The sequence below is a fragment of the Nanorana parkeri genome, unplaced genomic scaffold (genome assembly GCF_000935625.1).
Source record: "Nanorana parkeri isolate BGI_ZX_2015 unplaced genomic scaffold, ASM93562v1 scaffold3, whole genome shotgun sequence".
In the NCBI taxonomy this organism is placed as follows: Eukaryota; Metazoa; Chordata; class Amphibia; order Anura; family Dicroglossidae; genus Nanorana; species Nanorana parkeri.
In genome coordinates this window covers 451,009-462,932 of record NW_017306271.1, presented here as the reverse complement: position 1 = coordinate 462,932, position 11,924 = coordinate 451,009, and positions in this window count along the sequence as shown.

Here is an 11,924-nt window from a genome sequence, read left to right as displayed (position 1 = left end):
GATGAATAATGCAGGGATTACTGGCATTCTACAGCGATGTAAAACTGTCTGTAAGGTATATGGTATGCAATAGCCAGTAGCAGTCTAATATATTAGGACACAGAATAGGCTGTCATGGAGGTGAGAGGATTGCATAGAGTTTCAGAATTTTTTAATATGTCTATACCACCCCTAAACAGCCTTTTAGGGATGTAGTGCTGTCTCAATATACCATCAATATCATTAATACATGAATCTTGCATCAAAGAACATCAGCAGAGATATGCATAGTGAACAGAGCATTCAGTTCCAGTAAATGTGCAAGGTAAATGCGCAGCATGAGCAACAATACATCACCCCTGCCAAGTGCTAGGATGCTCAGCAGAATCAAGGCCCAGTTATTGGATCCACAGGGTTAGTAGTTGTGTGTCAGTCTAGATCTTCAGCAGAAGCAGGTACTCTGTATGATAATGTACCATAGTAGCAGTAGTGGGGGAGACCAATAGGACAGTGTGGCTCAGAAGATTCTCATTTCCTCATTAACCTGCTTCATCATATGAACCAAGACTAATTTAGTCACTAGATTCACTTTGAGGAAAGCTAAAATAATTATTTTGACTGAGAGACCACATTATCGTGCTTTGATAAGCAAAGCCCAACATTTTTGTTTAGTCTTGGATAGAATATAGAAGGTTTAGAACTTTTGTCTTGTTTTTATCAGGTTTGTATTGTTGCTTTGATGCTAGTGTTGCTGCTGGCAAAAAGAAAACCAACATTTGTAAAACAGGTGAAGGGAAATCTTCCAATGGGGACACCCTTCTTATGACAACTGTATAAAATAAGCTTTCTCCTTGCTTTGGCTAAATCTCATCTTACTTCCTGTTGTGTCTTTGGGACAAGAAGCAAAAGTAAATCTCCCCAAAAGGACACAGACAAAAAAGAAAAAAAAAACCTCAAGAATGGCCTAACCTATGCAAAATTAAAATGTGAAAAAGTTAAATCAACGAAACGCGTCAAGGAATATCTGTCTTCGTCGCTTACAGCCGACATCCTTTTAAACGATTTTAAGCTTGATTATATCATTTATCTTGTAAGTGCAATCTACTTATTTTTCAAGAAAAGAAATAAACCTTTTTAAATTACTACACTTAGAAGGTCCTGCCTTCTTTTTTCGTTTTCCCCTGGGAGCTTTTTTCTACAGGTCTTTGCCGCCAGTCGGGCGGCGAGTCTTTAGGAAACCCGTCATAGGAGAAAAACAGATCTGGAGAGAAAAGAGTGTGCCGGATCACTATAACCACAGTCTTGTTCGAGAATCTCTGGACCATTGGGTGGTCAGATATGGATCCCTGTGAATATTCCTGAGGAACCCTCAGTTGAACGAATAAACTTTCCACTCAGACATTACGGAAATAAGGAAAGTAATTACTGTTTTTTGCAAACCGCAATTTCTCTGAAATGACTGTTTAGGATATTTGGATTTGAGCCTACTAACCCCGTAGTTCCCGTTTTGAGAGGAACTAACACGCACTGGGCTGCACTTTATTATTTTTTTTATATTTATATATACTTTTATTTATTTTTTATTTTATTTTTTATTTTTATTTTTTCGTTTTCGTTTTTATTACGTATCACTTGTTGTTTAACTATTTACTGGATTTTATATATAGGTGCTTTTATTCACTGTTTTCTCACATATTATTGCTTTATGATTATGCCTTTACGGATGTTTTCAATATAACTGATTTGTTTAGCCAGTTAAAACCCACGACACACATACAATACACTCGAGTACCACCGGGTTGAGTTCTGCATCTTCAAACATTAGTTCACTATCACTAGTGGAGACATCTACTTTATATTTAAAATGTATTTTGTTATCTGAAGGTGATCTCCCCCCTTTGGGTTTTGAGAGAGCACTTTCACATCCATTCACAACTAGACCGAGCGCAACTTATTTGCCACATAATAAAATTAAAATGTGGTTTTACATACTTTTTAATGAATTAGGGCCTTTAAAACTAAAAATATGAATGTCTCGCCCCTACAGGTGAGGGGAAACCTAAAGGTCAAATTTACATCTGAGCCAGGAAGACACTCAGGTCTCATTGGAAGCCAGCAAATCTCCTGGCCTAAAAGCAATATCCTAAATGGCAACACCCAGAAATGGTAGTTTCCTATAGGGCAACTACTTAACAGAAACATGTTCACGTTCAGAAAAAAAGACAATAATTACGCTGGGAAATACATGGGCAATACAGAACACCATGAATAATTTAGAAATGTGCTGAAGCATTGGGTCAGTTTACAAACAGCAGACTAAAGCAGGCAGCGATTTATACAAACATATACAGTAACTACCAACAGTATATAAAGCTTCAGCTTTCATGAGTAACATGGAGTGCTTTAAACCTATCCAAACAGGCAGAGCTCTCCAGTACTGGACCACCATGAGAGTAAAAACCACAGAAAGGAATGGGGCTCCATACGGCTACAGCCTCAAAACTTCAACACATGTTGCAGCACTATCCATATGCAGCTTTACATATCGGATAAACATCTATTACAGGCTTTGCAACTGTTTGAAGGTAAAACAGATAAACAGAACGTTTTTGCATCTAATTAGAAACTGCTAAATTATTTGCACACTATACTGAGAAATGTACACAGTTTTATAGGGTAAATTATACTGTTTATTTATTTGACCACATGATCAAAGCTGCCTCTAGAAAATACTATATTTACTATAATGAAAATGTATAATTTTTACTTATGTGGTCACCACCAATTTTATTAATCCCCCTAGTTTGGTCACCACTAAACATCAAGCTGGCCCTCTGAAAGGAGTCACAATCATCTCTGTAGGTCATGAAACAACTCCTCTTTTTCTGGGTGGAAAGTGGGTCTTACAGACTACTAGATAAGATTATAAAACAAGTTGCCTCCAATAGTACATTCCTTATAATAACATTATGAGAGCAGGATTGTAGCTTGGTTTCATGCATTACGGACGCTAGAATACATGCCACTCAATACAGCCCTCCATGAGTATTTGTGACTGTGCATACAAAAAGAAAAAAAAAGTGAATAGCTGCCTGGTCAGTTGTGCAAATGTATGAAAAAGGGTCACAAAAAGTGAATGAATTAATTCACTGGCCCAATCAAATCAAATTAGAAAACTGACTGGTTTATGGTCCTGGGTGTCCTGACTAAAAGATGATTCCTTAATAAATAAAAAACACAATTTTGACTACTTCATCTCTGATTACTTAATTATTTCTCGCTCCATATACCAACATTCAAATTCTAGTAACGATGGACCCTTATCTCGGAAGGTTCTCTTTCACATGAGCAGCTATATCTACATGAACTGCAATAATGTTTTACAAAGGGTTGTGAAACTCTAAAATATTGCAATCAAAACCACCACAAAAGAATTATGAGCTGAAGGCATCATTTGGCTTTCTTCAAATCTAAAGTTGTCGGTAAACAGAAAATATTTGGAAGGTGATGCATCAAAAAATATTTTTCTGCCTGAGAGCATCACCTATCTCTATTGAGGAAATAGACATCGCTTTACCTTCCATTAAGCCTGGTATGGCACCTGGCCCTGACAGCATCTCGCTGGCCTATTATTAAAGCTATAACCGCACACTTTTTCCTTTTCTCATCAAAACCTTCAACTCCATTCTCTTGGGCTCCAAATTTCGCAATGAAACCCTTCTTGCGCACATTTCGGTCATTTCGAGGCCCAATAAAGATCATACCTGCTGTTGTAATTATAGGCCTATTGCTTTACTTAACGTAGACCTCAAGCTTTTTACCAAAGTCCTTGCGAATCGTATCCTCCCATTCATTACTGCACCCGGTGCAGGTGGGTTTTGTCCCTTGCCACGAAGCTAAGGACGACATGCCACTCCCACTCTGCTCCTGTCTACTGACACTGAAAAGGCTTTTGACAGGGTGAGCTGGGAGTTTTTCCATGCGACCCTCACTTACGTGGACTTTGGACCTAATTAATTCAGGTGGCTTGGCACTCTATAATCCACCCCTTCTGCCATGGTTAGAATGAACGGAGTCCTCTCCGATGCCTTTCCAGTAGGACCCGACAGAGATGCCCCCTGTCCCCTCTCATTTTCAAACCTCTCCTTTACTATATTCATAATTCAGAAGATATTCACGGCCTTCCCAATCGCTTTGGTCCACAGAAGGTGGCAGTGTTTGCGGATGACCCTCTGTTCTTTCTCTCCAAGCCGGACCTTTCCCTACCTTCTCTTATGGCAGCTCTCTGGGATTTTGAGAAGTTTTCTAATTACAAAATTAACTTTTGTGAAAGGTCCTTCTGCTCTACCCCAACGTCTTCAAAGCTCTTACCATTTCAAGTGTTCTATTTCCTACATCAGTTATTTGAGAACTAACTTTTTTTCGTCTTGTCTCTCCCGGTTGTTCGATCTGAACAGATCTAGAGAAATGGCATGGAAGTGCATTCACTTGATTTGGGAATATCAATATCATTAAAATAAATGTACTGCCACGTTGTTCTTATGTCCTCCAAGCCTTACCCATCTAATTATCTTACAGGTTTTTGAGTGATCTTTTGCCCCTCTTCCTGCACTTTATCTGGGCTTAGAGAAGGGCAAGAATTAGGTGGTCTATACTTCATCTTCCAAAGGAGAGAGGGAGAGCTGGTTTTCTGGTTCTGTGGTGCTACTATGAAGCTGCCCACCTTGCCCATGTGCTAGACTGTTGCTCCCCCCACCCTCATAAACAATGGATAGACCTGGAAAAAGGGGCCATCTCCCTTTCTCTTGGTGGTTTGCCCTGGTCCACTTACCTCTTGCCTAGGTGTTGGTTATGTGTTTAGAAGAAGCACTGAAATCTTGAGGAATGCTGAACTAAGTTTTACTTTCTTAGAAGAACGTTCTATTAGGATACAGCATTGTGCAAGAAACATATATATAGGAAAACTTCCTGTGTATCATAGATAAGCATGCATTTAAAGAGACTAACATTGCACTATACTGCCATCTATAGCTCAAAAGAAATAACAGTATATGCTGTTATTATTGCATTTGTAACACTAGGAATGCATGACTTCCAAATGGGCCTTTCCATATCATCCTTATGACGTCTGGCTCAGTCAGGCATTTTTCATTTTCTGCACTTCTCAGGCCATGGTCGCCTTCTCCTGTTATCTTTGTCAGTTGTACCATGTTGTCCTGATATGACTTCTTGGTAACTTCTTCAGCTACAATACTTTCTCCTTTGTCTTTCCAAAGAACCCCTAATTTCTCGGGACCCTTTGCCGTTTGAGAAGCTTTGTCTCTGTGATCAACCATTTCATGTGCTTCTTCCCAGATAAGGTGTTCCTAAGCCCTTGACTTACACTTTATCCCAAAAGTGGTGTGGTCTCAGAACGTCAATTAGGAAATAGTTAAAGGTTTCCAAAACGTAGGAGATCCACTCCATGTGGGAGGAGTTCTGAAGGTCTATTTGGAGGCAAAGATAGGTTTCAGAAAACAGGACCTTTTCTGATGTTGCACAGTAAGAACAAGGGGAAGGAAGAGGTAGTGCACACCATACCATTCTGGTTCGTCAAGTTAATCCACCAGACCTATAGGGCTGGGGCTCTACCTGGTCCAGCAAGGGGCCTGCTCAATCGACCCAGAGTCTGACTAGCTCCTGGGCAGCAATGTCACAGGCCTTGACGGAGTTGCAAAGCAGCTATGTGGACTAAACCTCATACACCTGAAAAAAATATTTTGTCTTGAATCCTTAAAATAGCAGTGCACTTTCTGATATAAGAAGATATAAGTCGCCTAGGCATTCCTGTGACAAAACCCTGATAGCTTTAAAGGCATTGTTCCTCTGACTGCTAGCCTCAGGAGATTTAAAAAAGTTTTGTTGAAGTCACTACTGTGGTGCTTACTGTTGTTCTTGCCGGAGGCTCTGACATAAAAAAAAGCAAACCCCTGCCTCTACCAAGATGATTCCACACAGAGACAGTGTGAAACAAGTCAGTGAATGGGAAAAGCTCAGACCACAGGCAATACTGGTGACTAGTCCTTTATTATTATTATTGCTAGAATACAGGATTTATATAGCCCCAACAGTTTGTGTATCCCTTTACAATAAAAGGAGGACATTAAAGTTACATTACAAATCAAGACAAAAACAAGGGCCCTGCCAATTGTAAGGCGTGCTTACAATATTTACCCTTTGCCTGCCTTTTTGAGCACAATCCAATTACCCATCAAGCAGTTACAGCAACATTGCTTTTTCTTTTGGAAGAAAGGTTTAAACCGTATAAATCAAAACTGACCATTGTAGGCACTCCCTGCAGTGTAAAATGGTTTATCCAAAACTCTATAAATGCTACATTCACTGGACTGCTCGGCATGTTGCAAGAAGTGGAAAAATAATGGATCTAGTGGCAATATTAATGGGTAATAAAACTATGGTTTAGGGTGCATTAAGAAAAACAAAAAACGGACGTTCCACCAAAAACGGTCCTCACTCCTTTCTGCTTAAAATAGGCAATTGCTGTAAATGTGTCACTTATACAGATACCATAATTGTTATGTAGCAATGCCAATGTATACACCACTTTAAGGGCCTGTGCACGATCTTTGTGCCAGCGCCATGTTCAAATATTGTTCTATGAAAATTAAAAATCTTTGAAACTAAAAAAAGAAAAACAAAAAACAGCTGTGTTAATGCTAGCAACAGACTGCATTTATATAAGTATTTTTTTATTTTGCTTACTGTTACATTTTCAATTCAATTCTGACTAGCGTACACCTTTAAAAAGAGGGGGAAAGACAAACCTATTTATCTTCATAAACTCCTGAGTTAGCCCACTTTCTGTGTATCGTACAAAGGCAAAATTGCCTTAATGCCCGAGATCAATAAAGACTTCTCAGTTTACCTAATTTAAATTACAATATCCTTCACTGTTAGGGGAACAAATGTCACCCACCCTTGGCTGCTCTAATATCAAAGAGGATTCCACAACATACACAAACATAAATCTTCTCAAAGCGATGAAATCCAGATCCTACACAATTTACTTTTTATTTTATCTTTGTGGTACTGTAGGATTTGACACAGGAACATTACACTAATAATGTATGTAAACCAATGCTGGCCACACACAATAAAGCCTAACTCTGCAATTTACTAAATTCAAGTTTGAATTATAGAAAATACAAATATCCTTTAATCAAAATGTGGGGAAATTAAGCAACACCAAGATATGTGTGGCCAGCTTTAAACCTAATGAAAAAATTACCATTTTGTCTAAACACTGTCATGAAACTTCACTTAAGTTTTATGAACACAGCTGATATTATGTAAACAGACACACTTTAAAGTGTACTTAAATGAAAAACCTTTGGATAAAGTAGGGGAGGGCTGGACACTGTGCCGAGGTTTAATAGCTGTCTGTGCTCCTGCCAGAGAGATTGACCTCTCTATTTGTCCTAATGACCATTGTCACTAACACAGAAAGTAAAGGGAATCCTTCAATGTTAGAGTTGTCATGAAATCAAAAGGCGAGGGGAAATCTTCCAATGGGAACAAAAGTTTTGGTGGCAATTGTTCAAGACATGTATTCTCCTCACCTTGGGGAGATTTTCTTCTCATTTCCTGTTGTGTCTTTAAAATACAAAGTAAAGGGAAATCTCCCAGCTTTGTAATTATGTGCAGACAGACTTTATGACCCAGATATCTCTACAACAGTAATGAAATGCAGACTGGTCCTTGACCACAGCAGTCTCCTTACTGAAGAGCGATGGAGCAACACTACATTGATAAGGTCATTCTTTTGCTCTCTCTCCTTCTATATGTTTAGAGTTACTTTGACAGCACAGTTCAGAGCCATAAGTGCCCCTCAGTGTGAGGCCTGCTGTGCAGGGGATTACAGGAGACATATTAAGTGATTCAGAAATGTTGTGCCAGTTTTAAAACCACATTTGGCATGCTTGTTGTTCCCTGTTCTTTTCCATTATAGAACCATGTAAGGTTTGAATGATCAGTTGGCACTGTGAAACCCTTCCCCTAATATCCCAAACATCTTTGCTCACTAGCAAAGCAGAGAAGGCTGGATATAATTTCATCCACAGGCTCAAACACCAGTGAGTAAAAAGAAAGAAATAATGAGAGAGACTAATTAACCTCCCGATATCAAGGCAACACCATCAACTGTCCCATTCCATTGAAAATCTTCTAAAATAGAACATTCATAATATAACCTATTGTGAATATTATAATCATATTATTATAAAGAATAAAAAAAATTTAAAAAAAATAATCATATTATAACATAAGGATCATAGTGGATCTTAAAGTGGAACTAAACCCTTCTATGCTCCTATCCACTGAGGAGGTGGTGAAGGCACAGTATAGTGTGCAAATCTTAGAGTTACCTAAATGTTATTCTTACTAATTAACTACAGGTGCTCTTTAATAAAAATATTTTAGACTCTTCAAGTCAGTGAGGAAACAATGCATCACAAGCTGCATATTATGGCTACTGAATGAAAAGTGGATAGCTTGATAAGAACGGCACCAACGCCATAGAACTACCAAAATATTTACAACTCTCGGCTAGGTTTTTATCACCAACTTTCCACCCCTGCAAAGCCCTCTTATTACATGGTGAAATGTATGTCGCTGCAGCTATTATCTAGACAATTAAGGAGGCCAATGACACATTTTTATGTAGCCCAATAAACCTACATATGACTAAAAATAATTGTGCTACGCCTAGAAAATCTACTAAATTTACCTTTGTCTGATTTACATGCAAAGGCATATTTACAGCCACTGCAGCACAGGTGGTGTTATGGGGCTCAAGGTTAGGGGGAGCCCAGCATGGTCAGAAGAGTGTGGTTGGGACTAACTTCAGCCTTGATTGAGCTAATTTCAGAGATTCATTTCCCTGAAAATGACATCACATGTCACATTGCTGGGTATATACAGTCTGCCCTGGTTGGCAGAAGAACCAAGCAATCTCTATTTCGGACAATGCCACTCTATCCCCAGCTATACTTAGGATTGTTTGCCTCCCCCCAGATAAGTCTCCATACAGTAGGTGCCACCTACTGTATGGAGTACAGAAGGTGGAACCACATCATTTGTGCTATGATCCTGATTACACATAATGCATTAATGCTGAAAGATCACTGCATGTACAGATGGGTAGGGATGGCCTTTTTCATATTTCTAATTGCATGTCTTCCTTTTATGGGGAAGACAGCAAGAAGCACATTAAGAGGGCAGGAATTAGAATGTTGGCTTATTTTTTTTACATAGGTTGGGAAATGGGGTTCCAGAAATGCTAGACTACCAGCACAAAAAGCGATTCTAAAAGAGACTTGGTCACTTTAAGAAAATCAAAAGCTGCTAACAGGTTGCCCACTTCTTTCCTTCTCATTCCTATTGGTCTATGATAGTGACTAACCAATAAAAATATGTAGAAGGAGGGGCAGCCCTAGGAAGCTTTGTCACGGTGAAAAAAAGCTGGGGGGAAGCAATGGCATCTGAATAACAGCAGTCCCCAAATATAGTACTGTTTTGCTCTACAACTATACAGCAAAGCCAGAATGGGTGGATCACATGGCTATGTGCAATACGGCGACAGGAAAGCCAGTGTTTTACAAAAATTTCCTTTTGGAGCACGTAATAGCTGAACTTACATTATACATCTCAGCTGATTGTGAAACATTGGAAGGAAATCAGTAAACAAAGGGTGTTGCTGCAAACAGCCAATCATAATTCAGCTTTCACTCTAAAGCCTTTACTGGGCAAATGCTATGTGGAAACTGAACAGTTGCTAACAGCAACAGATATGTTTTGTGGTCTAACTCTTCAAAAAAAGAAAATAACTTTTACTTCCCTTCTAGGTTTCAAGCATTGCATTCTGTACGTGTTCACATGCAATAACAAAAACCACATTTTTTTCATGATCTTGGAAACTTTGTCACATGGTAGCGGGGAAAAAAAGCAGTCTGCTAGAAATGTAACCTGAACTTCTCAAATTGCTTGCAACTTCCGTTACAGCCTCAGGACTGTTAAATCATAACACTGAAACTCTACAATTCAACCCAGCTCAGTAGAGGATTGCAGTCTTCTCAAAACAGCACACGACCTGCAATGTAGATCCTCAGAACCTAGTGATAAGGTAAGTGACGCTGATTAGACAAACAGCCCTCCTTGGAAAGCTCGAAAAGTTGAGGTTTAGATACTTTCACTGATCGCTAGATCATTAATAGAAAATGTTTTTTCAGGTTCCTCTGCTGGTACCTCAGGAGTCTTAAAAAGAATCTCTCTCAGCTGATCCAAACCACGTCAGCGTCATGGCATTCATAGTTCTTGCCTTGAGTAAGGAGTTTCTGACTTGGAACAATACAAAGTAAAACATGATTGCTTCTTTTTACAGCACAGATCAGTCGTAAATGAGGGCTTATGGTTGCATGGTCAGGGCTACAAGGGGCGAACAGCAGCAGAGTGCACTAAACACAACAAACAAGAAGACATTATCAGCCTGCTTGCTAAAAACTGTTGAAAGATAACTAAATTGTTTAAGTTGTCCTCGGGCTCCAACCTGTTAGAGGGCATGGACCTCCACTGTCTTACATATTACACTATGTTAAGATGGCCATACATCAGTAGAATTTAGTTCGAACATATTTGTTTTTAGAACATTCTTTTGACTTTCTGATAGTTAAAGGGATCAAAACATCAATCATTCCAAAATTTAATGTTCAGAAAATTCTGATTTATTCTAACATATTCTAGTCTCTAATGGCATTACTGAATGTTCCGACGACATTTTTCATATGAGTGTTCATATGAAAATCTACCAGTGTATAGCATGTTTTGTTAAATAAGCTTGAATATCGCATAAGCCTGGAAGCCGGTAAATGCAAATTCTGCCTGTAAGCTGATGTCATAAATTTCCATTTGTTCACCATAAAAACAGAACAATATATGCTTAAGTCTCCCGGCTATGTCAAATACCTCCCAACTGTCCCTCATTTTGAACCAAATCCCTCTGTCCCTCTTTCCCCCTCAGTTGTCCCTCTTTTTGGTCTGATGTTCTATTTAACTAGCAGAAGTGTTATTCTGCACTAAAACCTTTATCCAATCTCTGAATTATCCTGTTTGCTATTTTACAAAGTCAGTATAAAATAAAAGTAATGGGGGGAAAACCAAATTCTATGTTTAACCAATTAACCATAATTGACATACAATTGTGCCTGGAAGGTGTGACATCATCCCGCTCTGTGTATTTGTATCTGCTTATGAAGACAGCAGCTGTCTCTCTCCAGGATTGGGGTATCTCATTCAAAAGCTAAGTGGTGTGTGCCTAATCAGGACCAAATGAGCTATCATTTCCCTCCTCCCGGTCAGGGTCTATGTAAAGGTAATACTCCACAGTACCCTGTATTGCTTTGTAATTCCTCTAGCAGGGCTAACAGTAAGCTCGGAGACAGTATATGCACTTTGTAAAAATAGCACTTATAAATATGGGATCTTGGTGTAACAAGAAGCACTTGTCACATAAAGCTGAACTCTGCGCAAATACTGATGCAATTGCATATTGCTCCAAGGCATTTCTACACACAACTAGCATAAGTACCTCTCTGTCATCCCCTGTACAGCAGAATTCAGGACTGGGACAGAGAAGGGCCGCACTATGAGCCAATCAGGATCTGCAGCATGTACATGTGCAAAAGGAAGAGCATAGCTGATGACTTAAAAGTAGAGGTGCACCGAAATAGAAATTTTAAAATCGAAACGAAACCGAAATAAAAAAAATTGTCAGGCCGAAATCGAAAATGTTTTTATTTTAATTTTTTCAAATATTTTATTTTTTTATTTATTTTTATTTATTAATTTTTTATTAAATATTTTTATTTTTTACTTTACTTTTAAGGGCTTCG